This window comes from Hippopotamus amphibius, chromosome 5, assembly GCF_030028045.1.
Source record: "Hippopotamus amphibius kiboko isolate mHipAmp2 chromosome 5, mHipAmp2.hap2, whole genome shotgun sequence".
Classification (NCBI taxonomy): domain Eukaryota; kingdom Metazoa; phylum Chordata; class Mammalia; order Artiodactyla; family Hippopotamidae; genus Hippopotamus; species Hippopotamus amphibius.
Window position 1 is genome coordinate 157111765 of NC_080190.1, and position 15424 is coordinate 157127188.

Consider the following 15424-nt stretch of genomic DNA (forward strand, 5'->3'; position numbering starts at 1 on the left):
TCAGTCATTTCTGCAGTTTAAGTGTCCATTAATAGAGCTCTCTGGTAGTTTCAATAAAAGAAACTTTTGCAGAAGTTACTTTTTAAAAGAGAAATATTAAGATCAGGTACATAAATTATCAGAATTTTATCACTCCTTCTTAACCCTATTTTGAGATTTAACTTTGTTTTCTTTTAGCTTTCTTATGGCATTTGACTGTGTATTGCTTTATAATTTGGTAATGTTTATACATTTATAGTTCACACTTCAGTTTGCAAGTTGCGTAAGGGGAATAGCCATTGGTGATTTAACATTGAAGTCGCTTCAACATTTGACAATGTCTTACATGAAAAGATACTCAATATCACTAATTATTAGAGAAATGCAAATCAAAACTACAATGAGGTATCACCTCACACCAGTAAAAGTGGCCAACATCACAAAATCTACAAACAATAAATGCTGGAGAAGGTGTGGAGAAAAAGGAACCCTCATACACCACCGGTGGGAATGTAAATTGATACAGCCACTATAGAAAACAGTATGGAGGGTCCTTAAAAAACTAAAAATAGAACTATCCTATGATCCAACAATCCATCTACTGGACATATACCCTGAGAAAACCATAATTCAAAAAAATGCATGCACCCCAGTGTTCATAGTAGCACTATTTACAATTGTCAGGACATGGAAGCAACCTAAGTGTTCAACAAAGGAATGGATAAAGAAGATGTGGTATATATATACAATGGAATATTAGCCATAAAAAGAAGTGAAATTGGGTCATTTGTAGAGATGGAGATGGACCTACAGAGTGTCATACAGAGTGAATTAAGTCAGAAAAGAGAAGCAAATATTGTATAGTAATGCATATATGTGGAATCTAGAAAAGTGGTGTAGATGATATTATTTACAAAGCAGAAATAGAGACACAGAAGTAGAGAACAAATGTATGGATACCAAGGGGGAAAGGGGTGGGGAGGGAGGAATTGGGTGACTGGGATTGACACAAATACATTATTGATATAATGTATAAAATAGACAGCTGATGGGAACATACTGTGTAGCACAGGGAACTCTACCTAATGCACTGTGGTGACCTAAATGGGAGGGAAGTCCAAAAGGAAGGGGATATCTGTATGTGTATGGCTGATTCATTTTGCTGTGCAGTGGAGGCTAACACCACATTGTAAAGCAAACTTACACCAATAAAAATTAATTAAAAAAAAAAGATAATGTCTTAAAAAGATAGGTTCAATTAACATCTGAATGATTAATTCAATTAAAAAGTTAATGAAAACCATTGAGATGAAAAGTGTGCTATGTTATTTCTGCCCATATCCTGTAACTAGGGGCACCTGGCTAACAGGATGACAATATTTTAGTCAATACACATCATTTTATATAAAACACATTAAATTCCTCAGAAGATAATAAAAATTCATATGATCATATATTACATCATCATATGCTAACATTACCCTCATGATAATGGACTAAAATGAGTGCTTAAAATGTGTATTATCTCAACTATTTTTCCCACATATTTTGAGGTATAATTTTATTATCCTCCTTTTCAAATACAGAAACCAAGGCATAGAAAGTGGAAGTCACACATAGTCCTCTAAACTGCTGTTTCTCTCTCTCTTTTAAATTGAAGTATAATTGGCTTACAATACTATGGTAATTCCAGGTGCACAAAATAGTGACTCAATATATCTATACATTACAAAAGGATCACCATGATAAGTCTAGTCACCATCTGTCACCATACAAACTTTTTATGGTATAATTGACTATCTTCCCTATGCTGTACATTTCATCCCCATGACTCATTTATTTTGTAACTAGAAGTTTGTATCTCTTAATCTCCCTCACCTATTTCATTCATCCCCCTCACCCACTGTCCTTCAGGCAACCATCTGTTTGTTCTTTGTATCTATGGTTCTGTTTCTGTTTTGTTGTTTGTTCATTTGTTTTGTTTTCAGATTCCACATATAAGTGAAATCATACAGTATTTGTCTTTCTCTGACTATTTTCACTTAGCATTGTACAACTCTGGGCCTACCCAACTGTTGCAAAAGACAAGATTTATTTTTTTTATGGCTGAATAATATTCATACATATACACACACATATATATATACATATATATAAATATTATTCAGCTGTAAAACATATACCACATCTCCTTTATCCACTTATAGATTGGCACTTAGGTTGCTTTTATATCTTGGCTCTTGTTAAAAAAAAAAAATGCTGCAGTGAACACGGGTGTGCATATATCTTTTCTAATCAGTGTTTTTGTTTTCTTTGGAAAAGTACCCAGAAGTGGTGCTGGATCAGATGGTAACTTTATTTTTAGTTTTTTGAGAAATTTTCGTACTGTTTTCCATAAGGGCTGTACCAATTTATATCCCAACCAACAGTGCATGAGGGTTCCCTTTTATCCACATCCTCACCAACACTTGTTATTTATTGTCTTTTTGATAACAGCCATTCTGACAGGTGTGAGGTGATATCTCATTGTGGTTTTCATTTGCATTTTCCTGATGATTAGTGACGTTGAACATCTTTTCATGTGTCTGTTGGCCATCTACATGTCTTCTTTGGAAAAATATCTTCTCCATTGTCTGCCTGTTTTTTTATTCAAGTTGTTTGGATTTTTGATGTTGCATTATATGAGTTCTTTGTATGTTTTGGATATTAACCCCTTATTGGGTTTGTTAATTGCAAATAACTTCTCCCATTCAGTAGGCTGCTTTTCTTGTTATTGATAATTTCCTTTGCTGTTAAAAACCTTTTTAGTTTGATGTAGCCCCATTTGTTTATTTTTGCTTTGGTTTCTCTTGCCTGAGGCGACAGATCAAAAAATAAAATTACTAAGACTGATGTAAAAGAGCATACTGTCTATGTTTTCTTCCAGGATTTTTATGGTTTCAGGTTCTACATTTAAGTTGTTAATCAATTTGAGGTTCTTTTTGTATATGATATGAGAAAGTAGTTTGATTCTTTTGCATGTAGCTGTCTAGTTTTCCCAACACCTTTTATCCAAGAGGCTATCTTTTCCCTATTGTATATTTTTGCCTTCTTGTCGTAGATTAATTGATCATATTCATATAAGTTTATTTCTGGTTTCTCTGTTCTGTTCTGTTCTGTTGATCTGTGTGTCTGTTTTTGTGCCAGTATCATACTCTTAATTACTGTCTCTTTGTAGTAGAGTTGGAAATCAGGGAGTGTGATAGCCTCAGTTTTGTTCTTCTTTCTCAAGATTGTTTTGGCTATTTGGGATCTTTTGTGTTTCAAATTATTTGTTCTAGTTCTGTGAAAAAATGCCATTGATATTTCGATAGGGATTGCATGCAATCTGTAGGTTGCCTGGGATAGTAAAGTCCTTTAAAAATATGTATTTCTGTACATAAATGCAGTCTCTCCACCAAACACTTCCTTCTCCTGACTTCTTAGCTTTAACAAAAAGCATTCTTTCCACCATATTAAGTTGCTTTATTATTTCATTTCTATTTCTTTTGCTAGATTTTAAGTTTCATGAGGACAGGATGGAGATATTTGTCTTATCTGTTATTGTTTCCCAGATAAAAAAAAAAGATTCCACAATGCCTGAGGCACATCAGTTACAGAATAAACATTTGTTGAATGTCAATAAATTTAGAGTTTTAGAAAAGTTGTAATAAAGAATATTTTATCCACTTAAAAACTGATGTGAAAAGAGTTTTAAAAAAAGATGTAATAGATTTTTATATTAGTAGTTAATATTTATGTTAGATAAAATACTTCTATAGGAGTTTAGGATATAAATTTACATTATGAGTAAGTTTTATTTCTGATAAAATTATCATACTAGATCATTAAATTTAATTGCAGGCAAAGAATCTGGGAGGAAATAAACTGCTTTAATCTTCTAGTCTCTCAAACACTGACTCTCATAGTGGCTGAAAAAAAAAAAAGAACTTCAGACAGTGGTGGATATTATCAGATATATTTTGCCAACAGGAAACAGGCAAACACGTTTGGGAACTTCAGCAGGAAGCCTCTAGCAAAGATTTGCTGCCATGAGATCTGGGAAAGAAGACATTGGGCTAATCCTTGTCTGATGTTTGTGTGGGTGTCCTTAAAAAGAGGAAGGAAATGGACTTTTTCCACAGCTGAATTCCAGATGTATCCAAAGGCACACATTTTACTCCTACTGATGTCAACTGTCTCCTAACTCCTTTCACTAATTATTACAGATTGGGCATTGTAAACCCATGTTATCTCAGGCAACAACTCTCCATGTTCTTGGTGTATGGTGCCTCTCTGTTCTCTGCTTCTTAGCTTAATAATAACAATAATAGGAAAAATAACTGCCATGTAATGAGCACCTACTGTTTGGCATGTCTTTGCATAGATTACCTATTGTAATCATCATAGCAAACCTGGTAGTAGTTATTACTATCTATATTTTACAGATGATGAAATCAAGCACCAGAAATTGTTTGTGTTCACAGAGTTAATAAACGGTTCAACAGAGTCACAAGCTGAGTGTTTTCTTGTAGCAGTGTTTCCTGCAAAACCTAAGAAAGAAATCCTTTAAGAATGAAGGTAAAGGTTAAGTGTGAGCATGCTAATTTCAGTTTTTCTTTCCAATCCCTGTGTCTATGTAATGTTGAAGCAACAGCTCCATTCAGACCAGCCTTTGCACAACTGAATGATCCAATTAATTGATCACCCAACTTAAAAATAAATGAATAGTCAGTTTGATATTTAGAGTCAAAACAAACAGTTTACAGACAACATATCCATGGTTTCATTGGTCTTAGCATTGTAGGTGATACACAATTATTAAAGAAATTAGAACTACCATGACTTTTGTGCCTTCTATATCTTATTTGGTCTTCTTTACGTTACTTCAGAGATTTGATGGTTAAAAAATATATTTATCTTGCCTAGCCAAAAATGTGTTTTCTAACCTACTATCTAAGAAAGGTTTCAGACATAAGAGGCAGGGAGATGGCCAATTCAAGCCTTCTTCCAGATGTTTGGGTTTTGAGACAGCCAGTGCTATGTGCCAGCTGGAATGTAATTGGGATTGGGAAAGGATAATTTTCACAATGAAACTTGAATAAGTCATTACTTTAGCCTTTAAGACAAGATCCCTGGTAGACATCTAATCCTCAAACTCTGGAGAAAAAGAAACTGCTTCTCCTAAAAGGAGAATATTTTCGCTGGAGCTCTGATTTCTCAAAGAATGTAATTCTATAGGATTGATCAGTGAGACAGATAAAGCCTTAAGCCATGATGATTCTCTAGCCATTGATGGACAATTGTAATTTACATATTGAAATATCCACAGTATAAGTCTCTGACTGACTGCTAGTCTTTATTTATCACTGCTTTCCCAATCCAGAACAACTTCAGGCTCACTTGCTGGCTTGACCTGGTACTAGTCCTTAGGGATTATCCTAACCCAGGATAGAAGAGATATAACTACCACCCTGGGACTCAGCCTCCAGCTCTGATTGAGTACTCAGTACTACTCTACTTCTGAGACATGGTCCATATTTGTACCTCATATTTGGAAACCAGATCCCTCTTTTGTTTATTGTACTTGTTTTTTGTTTTTTCGGGGTCCCATACCTCCAAAACTGGCATCTAAACTTATTCTTTTCAAACCAGTTTCCAGGAACTAAAGTTCTGACCCTGGTTCCTTGACTGTATGCTTGAGGCATTTTTACCCAATTGCAGGTTTTCTTTGATATCTACTAAGCTACCTTGATTCCTGATTATTATTTGCTCTGAATTCCTCTCTCCTCAGTAAGCCCCTCTATATACTTCCTCCAATTCCTATCTCACAATAAATGTTTCCTGAATACCATTTTTGTAATTAACTTTTCCCATTTGTGGTTATGTCGATGGACTGGATTTACTCCTGGTACCTGTGGCTGCTCTCTTTCCTGTACCCATCTGTTCCAGAGCACTTGCATGTGCCCCATTCAATTGCATCACTCAGCTCTGGGCAGACATATGACACACAGGGTCCCATAAATCCTAACTGCTGAATATGCAGACGGATATCCCACTCTGGTCAGTGTGTGGGATTGCATAATCCCACATGCCATATAGCACTGCTGGCACAGTTCTTGCAGGAACAATTCCTCTTCCTGGAAATAATCACAACCAGAAGCATTAAATTTTGCAACACCCTGGGAAACCACTTGAATTATTCTGTGAGAGTGAGGAAGATATCAAGTATCACTCCTGGAATCAACTTTTCTTAGAACAAGAAAACTGTGTTTATGCATTCTTTATCACAGCAATTTTTCCCTGCATATTTTGAGAAAATACATATGCTTATATTGCTTTATATACTTAAGTGTATAGTGCCTAAATTTTCCAATTCAAATTATGAGGAGGTTCTTGCTTAAAATTAGGAAAAGGTCTCACTTATTTAGGATTTAGCACAAAGGCAAAAATTCTACCCCCAATTTCTGGCTCCATATCAAGCCCTGTGTCTATAGGTTACATTTTGTGGCGTTCATTTTGGCTCCTGAAGTTCTGTTTTACATACGGAATTTATCATTAAAATTATAAGAATTATAAATAAGTAAATATATATATACACATTTATATACATAAATATATGTGTGTATAGTCACATATTTTACAAACTGCATATATTTGCATAAAATATTTCATTAAAAGTCAAAATACACTGCAAATTAAATACTATCTACATTTTATAGATACAGAAGCAGAAATCGTAAGCGAGTTGATTCAAACCTCCAGCAAAACCAAGAGCTGATTTTAGGTACCATAGTTCCAAATCTACCACTGTTTCCTCACATTTCATTTATCAAGCTCACTGCCTTAGTCATCATTGCTCCCTGTGAGGGTTACCAGTACAGAGTGCACTACACTTTGAAACATATGCTACAAAAGGACGACTCAGACCACAATCTCAACAAAGCATCCAGTCTGGTAAATTGTAATATTTTATATATCAACTATCCTTGAGAAAGAATTATTAACTTCCTAGATAACCTAGAATGGAAAATTTTACTTTTCTCTCCCTACCTAGAATGGGAAAGGCAAGTAGCAGAATCCTCAAACATTTGTTCTTGAAAATGAAATATTGATATTATATTCCTTTTTAAATTTAGTTTTTCAAACAACACATTTTGATTAGGCATCTGTTAAGTATTAGGTATAGTGATAGAAATTGAGAAAACAAAGATAAGAAAAAGACAGTGTCTATTCTGCAATTGTTCATAGTTTAGTGGGAAAAGCCATAATGCTTTTAATAGAGGGATCCACAAAATGTTCTGAAAACTTCAAGGGAGAGAACCCCGCTCTATTTTTGGAAGCACAAAAAGCTTAACTGAGTAAAAAGTCACTTAAGGAAGGCAAAGACGAAAAAAATATACATCTGCTGTATAAGGAATTCAGATTGAAGGAAGTCCATATATTTAGGCTTAAAATAATGCAATTATAAAGAATATTCTGGAACTGGTGTGTTGTGAGAAAGAAGGGTTACACATGAGTCTGTAATTTGGCTTAGGTCAAAAAGAATTACAAATGTCATTCTGAGAGTTTTCTACTCATTCCATAGGTTTGTACATGGGGGTATTGAAGGAGATCCTGAAACCTCCTAGCCAAATCCCTGAATTTGATTTCCCTCAAAAGCAGAGCCTGAGACAAGGATTTTGTTACAAGTAGTTTATTTGGGATACAGTCTCAGGAATCAAGGTGAAGGAATGGAGAGGGGAGAAAGGGAAAGGAGGAAAGCCATTAGTGTATGTCAAAATGAGCTGGTTACCATTGTGACATCTAGGGCTCAACCTGGCTTGGGATTCCCTGAGAGATGCAGAATAGACCATAGTCTTGCTCTACCAAGTGTGGGGAATTTGGAGCATTCATCCACACACTATACTCTTCATCCACTATGGATAATTCCCAGGGCATTAACTCCCCAGAACTTCTGGCTTGACCTAAACTAAGAGCATTCTCATTAGATAAAGCCTTTAGGTGGAGAGATAAAGGACATATTAGCTCATAGGAGAGCCATGTGTAGGTGATCTCTTAGGTGGGCTTAGTTTTATAGGACTACAAAGAGGATCGTATTTATTTTTTTACAAAGTGTGAAACTAGCCTATTCTATCTGGGAGGCATCAGCGGAGACCCCCTTGAGGAGGCTGTGAATTTTACGTCATTAGGATTCTCTTCCTTGTCATCTCCTTCGATGAGTCTGCCTCCATGGTAAATCTGAAACATGTCTGAGCTGTATCATCCATGATAAGATCCCACTGCCTGCTGAGAGGGTTAGTTTTTAAAATCTGGGGTATCCTAATTGCAGTCAGCAGGCTTCCTTTGAACGCCTATGGGGCTTGGGAAAGCAAACTGTGTGGTTGTTATTTGTCCTCCCCAGGATATACAGTATCAAGAAACAAGGCCCACCTTCCAAGGCTTCAATCTCTTTTGTTGCTCCAGATTGCAAATGACATCCTTGTGTGGGATGCATTAAAGTCCTTTGTGTCCTGGTATCAGCCGCAGGCCTGCTCAGTGTACACCCTGGCAGCTCTCATTATGAGGAATAATAGGCAACATGTTTCCTTAAGATTTGTTATCTTTTCTCATTCAGCCACAGCCAATGTGTCTGCTGGGCATTTTCTGGGCCCTGCTTTGGTGCAATAATGTGGAAGGCGAGATAGCAGAGCAGCATTTGTTATGGGATTCCAGCTGCAAGCCTAACATCTGCTGAGTATTCTGTAACTTTCTTTGAACATAATTAAATACAATCACCAGCCTTCCTCTTGGCTTCCCACCATAGACCCCATTAGAAAAGGGGAAGAAACTGACATCAAACCTATGTGGAAAATGCTGAACAATGAAACTAATTCAACCTTAATTTATCCATCCATTTCTGCTGAAGAAGCATTTGAATCAGTATTGTCCTAAAAGCTTTTCTGCTTTTCTTCCTTTCTTTTTTCCTTCCTTTCTCCTTCCTTTTCTCTCTTTTCTCTCTCATGGTTCAGAAATTCTTACAATGTTTATCTCTCTCTCTCTGTCTTTGTCTCATCTCTGTCTCTGTCTCTCTCTCTCTCTTCTCTCTCTCCTTGTTTTATCCTTTTCTTAAACAAATATTTATTAAGTACATTCCAGTACCCATGCAAGATAAATATCTGCCCTTATTAGTTTAAAGTTATTTAAAACAAGCTCAGAAACATAGAATCATGATTAGTAGCAAAAGCATTGGCTTTGGAATCAGATGTACCTGATTATAAATGCTTCTCAACTATTTCCTAATTATTTCACTTCCCCGGGTCTCCTTTCCTCATGTATAAAATGGCAAATGTTTTTTTTTCTTAAACTCACAAGCTTGTTGTGAAGTACAAACTAGTTAACAAACCATAACATGTAATGCAACATATTACAGCTTTTCTTTTTTCTACTTGTCTCAGAACAAGTCCCTTTGTTCTTTTAAAAGAGTTAGACACTCCCTGTTTCCTGAATAAATGAGGAGAGGAATGTTAATCTTTTAACACTTCAAAAACATATGACCCCAATGTTATATCATCAATATATTGAAGTATAACTGACAGTTACTTACATATGTTTGAAGTATACAACTTGATATTTTCTGCCTTATGTATACACTCACAAAACCATTACCACAATCCTGATAATAAACATATCCATCATTCCGCCCCCCACCAAAAAAAAGAAAAAAGGATATATGACTGTCTGTGGCCAGAAGAACATATTCCCATATTCACAGAGACATAACATTTCAGAGTCAGAAGGGAGTTTTACTCTATACAGATGAGAAAATAAACAACTTTAACCAACATGCCTCAAGTCATACAACTAATTGAGGGTTGAGATTTGGCTGAAACTCAAGTTTGATGACTTATCTCCCAGTACTCCTTCAACTCATTGCTCTAGAGAGTCAATTTGAGAATATCAGCGACTGGAAATGGAGAGTCTGTCCTAATCTCTCTCATATATCTGCTACTAGACTCATTTTCTTTTTAAAATATATTTGTAATGTAATTATGACATTTTTGTGGTAGAGAACATTGATTGCTCATAGAGCAGTCATCCCCATCCTCTTCTTTTCTGAAATAGCCTTCACTCCACATAGAAGCTAAAAAAGATATCTGCTTCCTTTCCCAGACTCTCCAAAAGCTGGACATTGGTATGAAATTAACACCAGCTGATAGCATGTGAGGGAATGGCTGATGCTGCGTGAGGAAGTGTATTCTGCTACTTACAACTTACAAACTGTTCATTAAAAAAGATATGCAGAATAGTAAAACCAATCTATAATATTTCTATTTTGTTATATTTGTTTGCATGTCTTTACTTATACACACATCTATGTGAGCTCAAACATGTGCATATATATATATATACAGGGTCACTTGTAAATAGTATTTTGAAAGCTTTTTTCATATGGTATTACCAATTTCCCATACAATTTAAAATTCTTCTATACCATTATTTTGGCTACACAATACTCTAACTTATGACTAAGTGGATGTTTATTTAAGCAACTCCCTACGGCTGATCACTAAGCTTATTTTCAACATTTTATATTATGAACAGCATCTTCATGACCAAGCACAAACCTAGAGTTGTCTTTTTTTCCCATAGCATATTAGTTTTCTCAAAACTGCATTTATAATGGCATTACTTTACTGAGAAGCCTAGAAAGAGCAACAAGTTACTTTTGTATAATTTTATACTTTCCAAAGTGCTTTTATATTCAATATCTCTTTTGGCCTTCACAATGATTTTTTTGAAGGTAATTTTGTAGCTGTTATTAACTCTACTTTTTAGGTGAAAAAAACTAAGGATTACAGTTTGATTGGCTTTCTTAAGAACAAAGCTAGTATGTAATATGTCACTAGAGGCTTTTTTTAAAAATTCTAAAGTATTGTATCTTCTATCTTTATTTCCTTCTTATCTTCCTACCTGTCTGCTTTCCTCCTTAAAAAATTTTTTTTAATCTAAAGAAGATATTATCTCTGTCCTTGAGTTGCTTATAATGCACTGGGGGAGAAAGGCAAGTAAACTGATATTTACATTATCTTGTGAAAAACACAACTATGGGAGAATGAAGGAGTAGCTCTTAAATAGGAAAACCTTTCTAGAAATGGTAAAATTTATGGAGAGATACTCCATATCAGGCTCATAATTTTCACTGAGGTGTTTAAAGTTGCCTCTAATCAGTTATAACCTCACTTTATCTCCATCTTTTTGGAATTACAATATTACCTTCAAATAAGTCAGAGTCCCTCCCTGTTTTTGGCCATTGACACTGCCCTCATCCTAAACTCCTTGACCATACCAGCCCTCCTTCATTATGTATATCAATATAATATGTTGTCTTATGAGTATTTATTCCACTTTGTATAATCTTCCCAATCCCACCCCCTCTAAATCCTACTCATCATATGAAAACCAGTTCAAGGTTTATGTCTTCCATGAAACCAGAATCAACTCCTATGGATGTGCCTGAGAAATACAGAATTCTCATATAGTTGGAGAAGACTATAACCTTCATTTTGTAAAATTTTCCATTCTCTGATGACAATTAAAGAAACACTAGATTGCCTACTAGCATCAGTTACTTTGCATTGGACCAGGGCTACAGAGATATTTAACGTATGGTCACTTCTAAGAGAAGGTCATTGTAATAGTCCAGGCATGGGATGGTAAACTTCTGAGAAATGAGTGCTATATGTGTCCCTTTTTCTTCACTTCTACAGGTTTCTGTCTTTCTAGCTTTTGATACAGGTGAGTATTAAATGATAATGGCCTTGCATCTGAGTTTTCATAATCTCAGAAGCTTAGAAGAGCTTCACAACTAGGACACAATATCAGAAGGCTGAAGAGATGCCACTCAGAGGAGACTGAACAAAGCTGATACAAAAAGAGGCTGCCTGAGAAGGTGTTGATTGACAAAGGCGTCCATTCAATGGCTTTGCCTTTGGAAGCCACTTCCCCCGGATTCTCAGAGATTTCTGATAATGCTTGGCAGCATTGCTTTGGGAAATGGTATTTAGCTTTATGTTAATAGACTTTACTGCAATTAACATCTATCAAAGCATTCAGGGGAATTTGCAAACTTAACCTTCTTGGTATGAGATCAGTGCAACAGAGAAAAGGCATTTTGGTCGACAGTTAACTAAGCCATAGTCCTAGAAATATCACTCAAGAACTTGGGATTTGGGGCACTGAAAACAGAAGTACATAAATATATTGCTGAGGGCAATTTCCATAAATTGGATCTAAGTTGCCAAACCATGATGAAGGGACGAAAGATAGGCAAGTTATGCAGACCATTAAAAGTTAAGTGGGCAAATATAAATTTAAAAATTCCTTATAGAAGTACTTTTGTTTTCTGAAGAACCTGACCTGTCCACATGGAGAAATGCATTTAATTGTATAATAAATACTTGTATTAGTTATCTGTTGTCAAAAATTATCACAAATTTAGAGGATTAAAACAACACACACATTTATTATCCCAAAGTTTCTGTGGGTCAAGAGTCTGGGCACAGCTTCTGCATTTTCTGCAAGGCTGTAGTCAAGGTTTCAGCTGGGCTGCATTCTCATCTGGAGGAAAGACTGAGGAAGAATCCATTTCTTCCTCTTTGTGAAGAAGTTCACACAGGTTTTTGGCAAAATGTATTTCCTTTTGTAGTACTGATGGCCTAGCCTCTTGCTGGCTGTCAGTTGGAGGCTGTCCTCAGTTCCTAGAGGCTGCTCATAGTTCCTTGATATGTGGGTTTTTCCAACATGGCTTCTTAATTTGTCAAGCTGACAAAGAGAATCTCTAGAGCCAGTTGACTAGTAGAGCCATATATTTGAACATAATCATGGGAGTGATGTCAGATTCATCCCCTTTGCCATATTTTATTGATTAGAAGCAAATCACAGGTCCCTCCCACATGCAATGGGAGGAGATTGCCCAAAGCTATAACCATCAGGAGGCAGAGATCATGGGTATCACCTAGCTCGCTGTCTGCCACTATAAGAAATAAAAAATTCATGGTTGTGTATGGATACACTGAGCTGTAAACTCAGGCATCATATTTAAATCCATACCTTTCCCCTCTGGACTACTGCCACAGTTTCTGAATTGGTCTCTTAGCACCTAATTTTACTCCTAAAATGCATCCTCCAGAGAACAAGGTTTTTTTAATGTCCAATTTTAACATCACAGACCTGCTAGTTGCTCTTCTCCCTCCACCTCCAGCTCCCCACCTGTCTTCAGGTTAAACCCCAATCTTTAGAATGAACTGCTGAATGCATACAATATATCTTTTCAGTTTTACTTCTAGCCTCTTCAGCTCTGCTTCTTATCACACTTCCTGTATCACCTTGCATTTCTCTTCTTAGTCTTTGCTTATGAACACCACTTTCCCTCAAATAATTTCCTTACCTTCTCTAGTACGTCCTTCACCTGGAAAATTCTAACTTGTTCTTTAAGAAAATTCTGGCTTCGTCTCATGTAAGAAGGCTTGTCTATTATTTCCTTGCAGTTTCTCAAATTCTTTAATACTCTTTGTATATCTGAACAATTTAGTACCAACCCACTATATTATATTGATCATTTTGTTTTTCTGTCTCCTCCAACTTGTCTCTGGACAAATTCAGGGAAGAATTATGTTTTGTTCACTTTAAAGTTCCTGATATTAGTATTGTACAGTGTCAATTGAATGAATGGATGAATTAACAAAATAGTCCTTGTCAGTAAATACATAATGTCAATTTTGGCTTCAAGATTTTTTTTCTTGAATGCTAGGTATCAGTATGCTGTAATTTTATTAGTAGCATTTTTCCACTTTATTTGGTGTTTGAATTGTTTTAGAAAAAAATTTAAAAGCTATGAACATTGGATTTTTGAAACACAATTTGCAAATATTTCCCCTTAATTTATCTATCATTTAATTTTGCATATTATGTTTGGCAATAGTTTTTTAAAATTTTTATGAAGGTAAATTTGTTTTTGATTATTTCCATGTTGTTGTATTCTCTGGTTGACATAAAAAATTAAACTATTCATGTGCCAAAGTGGAAGAGGGAAATTTACTCATTCTTTGATTAACACTGATACCATAATCAGAATAGACATATAAAATGTAGTGGTTTAAATGAACATATCTAACAATGCCTTGCACAATCAGGTGTTCAATAAATATTATGTCCTGGTATTATTTTTATTCACACACAATACCCATGTATTTATAGGCAAATACATATAAACATAGAAACGCAAACACCTATTTATATATTCTTAATTCAGAAACTGATCATGTTTAGAGGTTTTCTCAAACTATCATATTTTGTTTTTCAACACGTATGACTTAAAACAACAACAACAAAAATTAATCATGTCTCACCATTTAGTGGGATGGGTCTGCTGTGTGGTCCCTCTGCTGGGGTCATCTGGGGTCACATACATGACTTCAGCCATCTGGATGATTACCAGGAGCTGGATAATCCAAGAAGGCTTTATTCATATGTCTGGAGATTGGGGCTAACTGATGTCTGGCCTCTCTCTTCACATGGTCTCAGTGTTGCAAGAATGCAAGTGCAGAAATTACAAGGCCTTTTGATGCGCTTCTCAGAAGCTGTACAAAATCACTTCCACTGTATTCTACTGGTCAAGGCATATCACAAGGCCAACCCAAAGTCAAGGACTGGGAAAAGAGACTTCTTATTGTGAGGAGCTGCAAAGAACTTGAGGCCAATTTTAAACCACCAAATTGTTATAGCTGGATTTGAGAACAAGTCCTAAAGGGGCTCTATTCAGTCACTTGAACAGGTATCAGAATATAAGAGGAACTTAACCACAGCCCTTAGTGAGCCAAGGAAACTCTTTAAAAAGAGAATATTCTCCTGTTCATTAATCATTATTTGTTGTTCCCCCTACGCATATGGGGAACACTTGGAACTCTTAGGTTTTATACCCCACAAACTGGTTTCCTTTTAAACTCCTAACTTTATGTATAGATATGTATGTACTCATATACAAAGAAATATATAAACATGTGTATTATTTACATATAAGCATGCTGCTACCCACAAACTGTATATAAATGTATTTCCATAGTTAAAAATATTTTAAAGTTTCAATGCAACTCCTTTACTGTGATTACATACATAGAGGGGAAAGTAATTTATATAAATACAGCCTGAAAACCTTTCAAAAATCCCCGATAGCATGGTTTTTGGCTTCTCCCATCATTTTGTTGATATGATGTGTATGATTAAGACCACACAGGATTTCTATCTATGTATTTTTAAAAATCACTGGAAAAAATAAAAGGAAAGGTTGGAAGCTTTTTTTCAAAGCCGCATTATGAGATATTTCAGTATAGGGTACATTAGCAAAAACATGAAGGGTGTCTTTGGGTAAAAACAGCACAGATCGGTA